Source organism: Oryctolagus cuniculus, chromosome 18, assembly GCF_964237555.1.
Source record: "Oryctolagus cuniculus chromosome 18, mOryCun1.1, whole genome shotgun sequence".
Classification (NCBI taxonomy): Eukaryota; Metazoa; Chordata; class Mammalia; order Lagomorpha; family Leporidae; genus Oryctolagus; species Oryctolagus cuniculus.
Genome location: NC_091449.1, coordinates 23199156 through 23209598, shown reverse-complemented (window position 1 = coordinate 23209598; position 10443 = coordinate 23199156). Strand labels below are relative to the sequence as shown.

The window sequence follows — 10443 nt, the reverse complement described above, 5'->3', positions numbered from 1 at the left end:
AGTCCTTGGCCATGGGCCAGTCATCTGAAAGCAGAGCTGGGCGGAGGGGCACGTGGGGCTCGGCAGTGGTGAGTGGGAGCGCCATAAGGTCCCGCGATGCGGTACTTACACGGCACCTGCTGACATCTTACCACACTCACCTGTCCCAGAAGTGAGCCACAGCTCAGGGGCGTCTGCTGTCGGCCGCCCTGACTCATTGGCATGGTTGGGAGTGACCTGGCTGGAGCTCAGGGGCTCTTCCTTGAAGACGGGGCAGCTCGGGTCAGAGGCCAGGCCACCGATGCTCCCCCAGACAGAAGATCTGGGGCTCACGGTCTGTGCCTTTTCTGGCTCCTTCTATTTGAGCCCCCACAGAGCTCCTGAGCTGCATCCGAGGGCCCCTCTCAGAGCCCCAAGCTGGGCTCACGCCATCCTGTCTCGTTTTCCAGCGTAAACAGGAGGTAAGAAGGATCCAGAAGTGGATAAAGATGATCAAGAACCATAGTAAATACCGCGGCAGTGACAAGGTACCGTGGCGATGAGGGCCCCTCGGGAACACTGAGAGCTGAATTGGGGTTTGAGCAGTGCCCATTCCTGTGCCAGGCACCGCCTGCCTCTCAGATGCCCAGGGGCAACTGTCCAGTCCCTAGAGACACAGGTCATGGGCACACCTCCCCATACACACAGGACACTGTCCTGGTAGAAAATCTGAAGTCACTGCTGAAGACAATCCCGGATGCAGGGCAGGCGTGGTTCCAGGAGCCCTGTAGCGGCCACTCCGTACACGGCAGAGCCGGTGCCCCTGAGCCCTTGGCCCTCCAGTCACTGTGGGTCATAAGGCCCCCATCTGGGCAGATACTCCCTCTGCCAATACACAGGGAGCCCCTGGCTTCTCCCTCTGCTGTCTCACCCTGCGCTGCCTCCACGAGTGGCCACGTTCAACACTCACCAGAGCCTCCTCTCTCCTGTAGTTTCAGCGCAGAATCTACAAAGGCATCCCTGCCCAGGTGCGCGGGAAGGTGTGGGCCGTGATGCTGGAGGTGGACAAGAGGAAGGCCCAGAACGCGGGCAAATACGCGGTACGGCTCTGCACTCAGCCCAAGGGGGCCCGGCCTGCTCGGGCCTGCTCAGGAGCCTGAGTCTCCGTGGAGGACCGTCCCTCACTGAGCCCTCGGGAGCCTCCTCCCCATCCTGCCTTCCTCTCCCTAGATCCTAGTCAGTGCCTCCTCCACGTCTCCTCAGACCCAGCTGGGACTGGACAGGTGTGTTTTGTGCCAGAGGCTTTAACCTGCTCTCTGCTGAGCTCACCTGGGCAGCTTGGCATACGGCCAGAAGAGAGGACTTGCTGGTCCCTGATGGGCGGGGGTCTCCCAGGATGAGATCACAATGGTGTGAGGTAGGGAGCCCCACAGGCTCTGTGCTAACATGGCCTGCCCGCAGCTGGCCGGCCCTCACCTAGGCCTGCCCACAGCTGGCCCTGCCTTCACATGGACTTGCAGCCCCTGGCATTGCCCTTGCCTGGAGAGGCCGCTCCAATGGTCAGACAGCTCTCAATGCTTCTGGGAAAGGAGGGAGTGAGGACTGGTGTGAGCAGAGGGCAGTCAACTGCAGCTGGCTCTCATGGCCCCTGGCTGCCATCAGGGAGCAGGGCCCAGCTGTGTTTCCCACCCTGCCTCCCCCAAGTCTGCAGTCTGGGGCTGGCCCTGGGAGCTGGGCCTGGAGACAGTCATTGCCCAGGCTCAGCTCCAAGCCAAGGGTGGCTTGCAATGTCAAGATGGAGATGGGCCCCTCCAGCAGGGGGCAGCATGGAGCAGTGGTTAGGCTGTGGCTGACTCCTGGAGGGCAGGGCCTGAGATTTCAGCTAGGAGGCTCAGAAGCCTGGCTGGGGGCAGACCGTGTCTGTGCTGAGAGCTGAGGCAGGCAGGGGGAGTGCACAGGGACCTTTCAGAGCCCCTGTCTGCTGCTGACCGTCAGGGTTACGTGGGCACTGAGGCAAGTAGGGAGCCCATGACCCTCCCTCAAGGTGGGACCCAGAAAGGAATGAGCGCTTGCAGGGAACTCCCTGTCAGCCAGAAGAGCTGACGTGGACTTGAGGTCCCTGTGTGGCAATGGGGCTTGTGCAGTTCTTGAGGCTGCCCCTCCCCCTTGTCCCTGCCCTGCAGGAGATGAAAGAGCTGGCCAGGCTGGGCGCCACTCACTTCCATCACATCGACTCCGCCATCGCATGGACTTTCAGAAACCACCTCATGTTCCGGGAACGTTACGGAATGAAGTGAGGCCTCTGGGCTGGGGAGGACCCGCGGGTGGGAGGAGCAAGGGTCCTGGGGCACATGGGGTCCCTAGGGAAGATTGGGTGCAAGCCTAAAACAGTTCATTGAGCACAGAAAACAAACTTGCCTTTTCTATAGTACACAAACTTTCCCAAGACACTGTGGAGAGACTGAAATGAAAAGAAACACCAGGGGAGACAATAGTAGCAATCTAACTAATAAAGGTGTTGTTTCCAGAATATTCAAGGAGCCCTTCAACTCAGTCACAAGGAAGCAGTGGGCAGCCCCCCAGTACCCTGGGAACACAGGCTCGGGGGGACCCTTCATGAAAGCACACACACTTCACCTCCTCAGCGCATGAACACACACTTATTCCCTACACCACAAAGGGGCACCAGCGCACAGCTGTGGGAGGGGGGAACTAAAACCACTGAGGACACCGGGTGCTGCTCCCTACAAGGCTGAACGTGCATGGGAGGCTGACTCTGCACAGCTTGGACCCACGGGACTGCACTCCCACAGTGGGACGCTCACCTGTGCCCTGAACACCCACCTGGGAAATGAAAGTGCACGTGACTGCGCCCTGGGAGGTGTGCGTGTCCCTGCAGGCGGCGCTCACCCACACGGTGGACAACACGCAGGTGCCCTGACGACGTCACTGCGCATGAGCAGAGTGTCACGGGCCCTGCGTGTGGCTGTCAGGCTCTGTTAGGCAGAGCTGCACTGAGAGCCTCGGCAGCACAAGACACACGGCCTCTGTCCTCTCTCTTCCAGCCAACAGGCCTTATTCCACATACTGATGGCCTATTCCGTCTACAATCCTGTGAGTATTCTGGGATCATAGCGCAGGTGCTATCCCGGCAGTCCCTGCAGGGCACCCCTGGTCACAAAGATCCCAGCCTGGGTTGAGGGGGCCTCGCTCATCCACAGCTCTGAGGAAGAGCGGTGGAGGCCAGGCTCTGAGCCTCTTGGACCCAACCTCAAGTTCTGGGAGGAGAAAGGCAGCCTTCTCCTGGGCTGGTCTCCAGACCCCAGGAGCTTGGCCGTGTTGGGATGCCCCTCCCAGGACTAGCATTCCACGCAGTGGGGCGGGGGGCGAAGGCAGGGCAGATCAGGTGTACGACTTTGCTCTGGGTCCCACTGATGCCATTACACCCACCAGCCCTGTGGTTGGACCCATGGGCCTGAATCCCACTCTGTACAGCGCCACTGCCACAACCACCCACTCAGACTTTCCCATGAGTGGAGCAGGCGCAGGGCTCCATGGGTGACCCAGCAAGGCCTGGACATCCCCACCCCCCTGACCTGCCACTGGCCAACCCTGCCTGGTGCCCTGGTTCCCAGGGGGGCCTGGCATTCAGGAAGCCCAGGCCTGCACCCATGCCAGAGGCACACCTCCTGTTCCGGTCCTGGTAGCACTTCCTGGCTTACTTCTTCCTCATGTGAGAAAGGGCCACCGGCTCACCTGCAGAGCTCAGGGGTCCAGAAGCTTCCATGGGCATGGATCTGGATTCCCACAGCAACCTGGCCCATGCTGACATCTTGGGGGTAACAGGTGTCCATACTTGAGCTCTCCCCCTGTGCTGCCTAAGCTCAGGCCCTGCAGGATTCCCTCCAGGAACTTGGAGAACTTCTCTGGGCTCCAATTCTTGGGCAGCTGACACCAAGTGGCAGGATTCAGGCACAGGGGCTCCCTGTGCCTAAATCTTCCTGGACCCTTCAGTGGGTGACCCTGATCTGCCTGAGAGGTGGGCCATCCTAGGATATCATTCTTGCCAGGGGAGGTCTCCTAAAGGTATTCTGGGATCTTGCAGGAGGTGGGCTACAGCCAGGGTCTGAGCCATGTGGTGGCGCTGTTGCTCATGTATATGCCCGAGGAGGACGCTTTCTGGGCCCTGGTGCAGCTCATGGAAAGCAGGAAGCACGCGATGCACGGTAGGTGGATGGCGTGTGGGGCCCAGTGCATGCAAGTCCGTGCACGGCCCTCACTGGCTCCTGAATGTGCAGGACAGTGTCACAGTGTGTGGGGGGGGGGGGGCTCCCTAGAAGCCAGGGCTGGCAGAGGCCTCCCAGACTGAGCCAGCCCCCTTCTTTTACCACCACCCAAAGGCCCTGCAGCTTGGCCATGGCCATCCTGGGTGTGAGAACCTTCAGAACAAGGGGTCCTGTCCTTGTCCAGTGACTCAGGTCGATTCTGACTCTTCTGCCTCACACGTCCGTACACAACTCTCAAGCACAGAGCCACACCCAGGGAACTTGTGGAAGGCAGCATCCCCTGTAGGGTCACCCCTCCTCGCTCCTGAGTCTTGGAATGGTCAGGAGGCACCCAGTCTGACTTGCACCCACCCCAGCGGGCTCCAGGGGGCAGCCAGGCCTGGGCTGCACACAGTCACCCACCTGCACCCACCTCCCAAGCAGATCCTCTGCCCTGGCCACGTTCATCCCCACCTGCCCCTGGTCCAGCCTCCCCTGACCCTCAATGCTCAGAAGCACCCCACCCAGGCCTGGGGCTCTCCAGCCTTCCTAGGAGGAGGCTCTCACATGAGGGTGTGGCTGATTCTACTCAGGTTTCTACAAACCAAACACCCCCAAACTGGAGCGATTCCAGCAACACCTGGGGCTCATTGTGCATCGCGTGCTCCCCTCCCTGGAGAAACACCTGGTAAGTTAAGCATCTCCTTTCTCCTCTTGGGGGCTCTGGGCTCATGGGACTGCTTCCTGAGCCAGGGGAGGCCACATCCTCACCAAAACTTTCCTTGGTTACGGGGGTCCACGGCAGCTTGGGTGTTGGTTTGTTGTCCAGCACTTGGTCCCCCAGAGTTGGCGTAGATTGAAGGGAGACGCTGTCCCCAGAGCAGAGTGGAAGGAGGGACCTGTGTCCCTTCAGGAACCTGCATGGCTGGGAGGGGGGATGCCCCTGCTGCTGGGCTTCCTGCACCCAGGGGCTCTGCCCCAGGGCTCAGATTAGAGGGAGTCAGGCCAGGGCCCTGGGCCCTGGGCCCTGAGCCCCCTCTGCCTCTGCCTTTTCTTAGGAGAAGGAGGGTGTGTGCCTGGAGGATTCCACCACCCACTGGTACATCCAGTGCTTCCTGGATGGGGTAAGTGCCCCGGGGACCCCTTGCCCAGGGAAGCTCCTGCCCCAGTGCCTGGTTCTCTGGTGCTGGTGGCCTGTGACTCTGAGCTCCCCCAGCCCCAGCAGACACAGGAGGGAGCCTGCTGTGCAGACCAGGCAGGCCCTGTCCAGCCCTGCTAAGGGTGGTCCAAGCTGAGGCTGAGCCTCAGAGCCAGCAAGGAGGGGACAGGTCCCACCAGGACCTATCCAGAGAGCCTGGCAAAGGCCAGAGCCCTACAGTGAGAGGCAGGAGATCCATAGACCCCCCGAGGCAGAGGCTGGTGGCAGCACAGCCCAAGGGCTGACCCCTCCCCAGGTCCCTGGGGTGTCTGGCATCTCCAGTGTGGCTTCCAAAGTGTGCAGACCCCCAGGGTCCAGGACAGGACATGGTCATCCTCTCTGGGTCTGGTTCGCTGAGTGGGCAGGGATGTGGCCATGAGGCATGGCCTCCCCTCCCCTCCCAGGAGGAGCTCTGGCCTTCTTGTGTGATCAGCCTCCTGGAGTCTCCCTCTGTCCTAGGGGAGTGACACTGCACACCCACCCCTGTGGGCCCTGCTGAGGCCCTGATGGGCGGGTCCTCCAATGCCTCTGTCCCCAGGTGCCGTTCCCCCTGGCTCTGAGAATATGGGATATATACATCCTGGAGGGCGAGCACGTGCTCCCGGCCATGGCATACACGGCCCTCAAGATCCATAACAGTGAGTCCTCAGGGCCCACAGAGGCCCGGGTGCTGGGGACGGAGGAGCTGGGGGTCCCCTGCCTGTCCCTCGTGAGCAGGACTTGAGGGAGGGATGAGGGGGTTGGGGAGGCCTGGGTTCCCTTCAGGAGGGCACTGAGAATCCCCCTGTTGCATCCCCAATCCCAGGCCCCCACAGACCACAAGGAGAAGTGGCCAGGGTCATCGCACTGGAAATTGGCCCCTGAGCAGTCCCTCTAGTGCTTGGTGTGACACCCAAGGGTGTCCAAGGGTGTCTGCAGCCCATGTCTGGTGCTGGGACAGGGCTTGGAGCAGCCATGGTGGCTGCGCCATCCCTAGGGCCCCTCCCAGCCTGACACCCACCCCCATGTCTAGAGCGCCTGCTGAAGATGCCCCGGGACCACCTCCGGGAGTTCCTGCAGGTGACCCTGAAGCAGGCCTGGTCTCTGAGCGAGGACGCGGTCATCAGGCAGCTGCGGGCCTCCATGCGTGAGCTGGGGAAGCTCCAGTGCCTCCTGCCTCCCGAAGGTGAGTCCAGCACACGGCCCCGTCCCATGCTCCCTTGGGGGAGTCAGTAGTGGGAGTGCCAGGCCCTGACATCCCCGCCCAGGGCCTCACCTCTTCCTGGTCCTCCTTGTCCTCCCCGGGCTCAGCAGTTCTGCTTTCTGAAGCTCTGTCAGCATGGCCTGGCAGGGCCTCGGGCAGCTTCCCAGAATCCTCCTGTGGGTGCCGGCTCTCCCCCCACGACTCTGGGGCCGGGCCGTGGAGCTGTCCTCAGGACATTTGTGGCTCTGGCTCCTCGGCTGACCCCCACTCTGGAGTGGATTGGAGGCCCCGCCTTGAGCTACCCTGCCCAGGTCTGGAGCAGGTGCCCTGGCTCAGTGCCCCCAGGAGCCTGGAGCACAGCTGGACCCCCACTCCAGCAAGATGAGAAGTGGCCCTGCCTGCCCAGGGGGCCCCTCCCCAACTGACCCCACACAGGCTCCTGGCCCGATGACCACAGCTGTCTGCACACAGGACCCTCCTAGGACAGGGGTGGGCGGGGCTCCCACCTGCATGTGGGCAGGGCTAGAGGGAGGTGGGGCTGTGGGAGACCCTGTGCAGTGATGTAAAGGCTACCGGCACTGGATCCCCTTCAGCCATCTGAGAACCCCTGGAAGGCCCAGGTGCCCTGAGCCCAGTTGTGGGGGCCGAGTGCACTCCTGCGAGCAGGGCTGGGCACAGAGGCAGGGCTGGGGGCCCCACGGCAGAACACAAGAGTGTGGGCTCTGCAGCCCTAGCCTCGGGCCAACAGAAGGCAGCGGGACCCGGAGCATCGCTGGCTTCTGGGCTCTAGTGGGGAGGGGTCCCCGTGCTCATCCCCTGCTGCTGCTGCCATCATGGACCTGAGCGCCTGGGTCCCCATGCAGAGCAGAGATGGGCTTGTCCCAGCTCTAGAGGCTCTAAGTGGGGGCCCAGGTGCAGGCTGTCCAGGCACTGGGGAGGCCCCACTGTGCCTCCAGGTGCTGCCTCCCCTGGGTGCTCCTGGGACAGTAGCGGTGACAGCCCAGTCTCACCAGGAAAGAGACAGTGGCCCAGGGGCAGAGGACACAGGGCACCCCTGCCACCTCTTTAGAAACTGCATTCCCTGTCCCCAAGTCCTGAACCGGACTCCATGTCTGCCCCACAGCCCCAGCTCTCACCCCCATCATCTTAGGCTCAGTTCCTTTCCAGCCATGTAGGAGAGACTCAGATGCGGGAAATCAGCCAATGCACTGTTAGGGCGCAGCAGGTCAGGTGGGGTAGGTGATGGGGTCCTGAGTTGGTGCCTGGGTCCCCAGAGATGAGAGTGAGGCAAGGAGTTCAGGGCCATCCACCCTGTGGGGCTGTGCAGGAGGAGCCGGTGGTGTCCCAGGGCTCCCCTTGCCCGGGCTGCACACACCCTCCCGTCTGGGGCCAGCAGCCTGGAAGAGTCCTCAGCGTCACACGTGGTGATGGGGACCCCAGGATGAGGTCGGGGCAGGCACCCTGCAGGCCAGACGGGGGCTGTGGAGAAGCAAACCGTGTCTCTTCTTCTTCCAGCCAAGGCCATCGAACAGTGCAGCAGGCCCCTGGGGCAGGCACGCGTCCCCCAGATGCACGTTCCTGCCCCCACTGCTCCGAAGGCCAAAATCACCATTCAGGACACAGTGGCAGTGTGGGAGCAGACCAGGGGTCCCGCTACCCGTGCAGTGATGATCCGTCCTCCAGGAAGCTTTGGCCTCCGCATCACCAAGAGGGAAGGCATGGAGGAGGAGGAGAGCTGGGAAGGCAGCCCAGAGCCCCTCGGCCTGGGCTCCCCTGTGGGGACCGCAGAGTCTCCAGGTTCTGCCAGCCCCACGGAGTCTCCAAAGTGCTCGAGGTGGGGAGGCCTGTGCCAGTGCGCCAGTCTCCCTAACCTGAGCGGGCCAGAGCACAGGGAGGACGACTCCTCCGACGCTGGCAGCCGGGAGGGCCTGTGGATGTGGGCTCCTCCACGGGCCTCGGAGCCCCCGGAACCAGGGCCCATGCAGGCTGTCCCCGCCTGGGGGCCACAGCTGAAGACTCCCCCCTACTGGCATGGCAGCCCCACGCACTCTGGGGACAGTCACGGGCTGGAGCCGGGCAGAGCCAGCCCTGGGCTGGGAGACCAGGCCCGCGTGCCCTCCCTGGCCAGAGGCCTCCTTACCTCTTATTCTGTGGGGCACCTGGATGATGGGTGCCTCCTAGAAGAGAGGCCGAGTCCACCATCTGTCCTGCCCAGGCTGGGCAGCAGCCTTCCGTGTGTCTTCACGGCATCCTATGCACTTGGTTGAGCCCCCACCGCCCAGGCTCTTCCTGGGGCCAGGACACCCTGACACTGGAAGACAACAGCCGTGCCAGGAGCCACTGTACCCTCCTCCCCGCCCCCTCCCCCACCGCCACCCTCAGGTGGTGCTGAGTCTGTATTAAATTGTTCCATGGAAACGAGTTTGCTCCAGTTTGTGACCCCGGTGCCCAGCGGCAGCAAGCTTCCCCGTATTCCTGGAGAGCGTAGGCAGCTCCACAGCCCCCAGCCCCAGGCAGAGACCCACTCAGGACCCTGCAGGCAATGCCTGAGATTCAGCTGTGCCCTGTGGGAACTGGGTCAGGGTGGGAGAGCAGCAGCTGTGAGTGCCCGTGACCTCGGTGACAGATCGGCACAATAGGAACAGCCGTGGTTGGAGGGCCTGTGTCACCTCTGTGCTCTCCCCTAGACCTGGGCGGCCGTGGCTGCAGCATCCCTGGCTTGACCCCACATGTCTCTCACAGGTATGGGATACCTGTGTCACACTGTATGTTCCAGGACCTCAGGAAGGAATTAAATTCCTGTGGTGTATACGCTGGCCCGTTATCAGGCTTTATTTTCCAGGGGACACCGAGGACCAGCAGGGCTGACTTAACCGCCTTTATCACATTTCTAGCCTTTTCTCCGGATTGGGCTGCTGCAAATACAGCCTTTGAATAAGTATCTCCCACCACTTGGACAAACTTAAGTTGACCCAAGGAGTTCATGTGGGTGACGTCCACTTGCCAGAGCTTCTTAGGAGCAAGGCCTCGCGGGGTCACTGCTGCTTGTAGCAGTGGGGCTGACGGGGCGAGGGGGCACAATTCTTGCAAGAGTGCACTAGGTGTTTGCATTGGCTCATTGTTAGCTCCGGGAAAAGTGATTTTGTGTTGCTTTCTGCCATATGAAGTTTTTGGTGTAGAATAGGGGCTTGTTCTAGGTGTCTGATGGCAGCCAAGTTGCAGGAGATAAGATGATCGACCTTTTCATTGCCTTGGGAAACTCACATAACAAGCAGCAAGTATGACCTGCAAACCAGCGTAAGCACAGCAATGGAGTTTTTTTTCTGAACTTGAGCCTTGAACCCCCTGGGCGGTTTAAAGGGCCCTGTGCCTCCATCAGCACCAGCAGGTGGTATCGGGAGAGAGGCATCTCCCCAGACTGAGTTGTCCCGAGCCCTTCCAGCCCCTGAGGCTGCAGCCCTACAGGCCCACATGCCGGGTCACCAAGGGGCGGTGCTGCTCTGCCTAGACCCTCCAGAGAGCTCCCCCAGCCTCCGATGCAGGAGCACAGTGTGTTGGCTCCAACAAGACGAGGGTGTCCATGGAAACGTTAGCAGAAGCGAGCCCAAGACAGCTGCTTGTGCTCTTATCTGGAACCCGGTGAGCAGCAAGAGGAGTAACTTAATATCAGGTTATAACCATGAATAAAACCCCACATGTGAGTGCATCCTGATACAAACAGATGACTGCATAAGCAGACGGATGGAGAAGAGACAAATACTCCTGAGACCCTAAGTAGTCAATGGCTGACTCCGCTCCAGCAGGGGGAGCTACTGCCCCTCCCTGACAGATGTGGACAG

The 10443-nt window shown here is 61.5% G+C and overlaps 1 protein-coding gene across 4 annotated transcripts in view; it reads left to right on the top strand.

The window, feature by feature from the left end:
- LOC138843235 (USP6 N-terminal-like protein) overlaps window positions 1-8096 on the top strand; it is a 42620-nt gene extending 34524 nt beyond the window's left edge. For 3 of the 4 annotated variants that reach the window (XR_011384252.1, XR_011384255.1, XR_011384253.1), the window contains 3 exons: window positions 429-1058; window positions 2142-6059; window positions 6434-8096. The gene's annotated coding sequence lies outside the window, so the exon portion shown is untranslated. Of the gene's footprint in view, window positions 1-2; window positions 1059-2141; window positions 6060-6433 lie in introns of those variants that run through there. The other variant, XR_011384254.1, reaches the window with a different exon arrangement.
- The last annotated feature ends 2347 nt before the right edge of the window (window positions 8097-10443 follow it).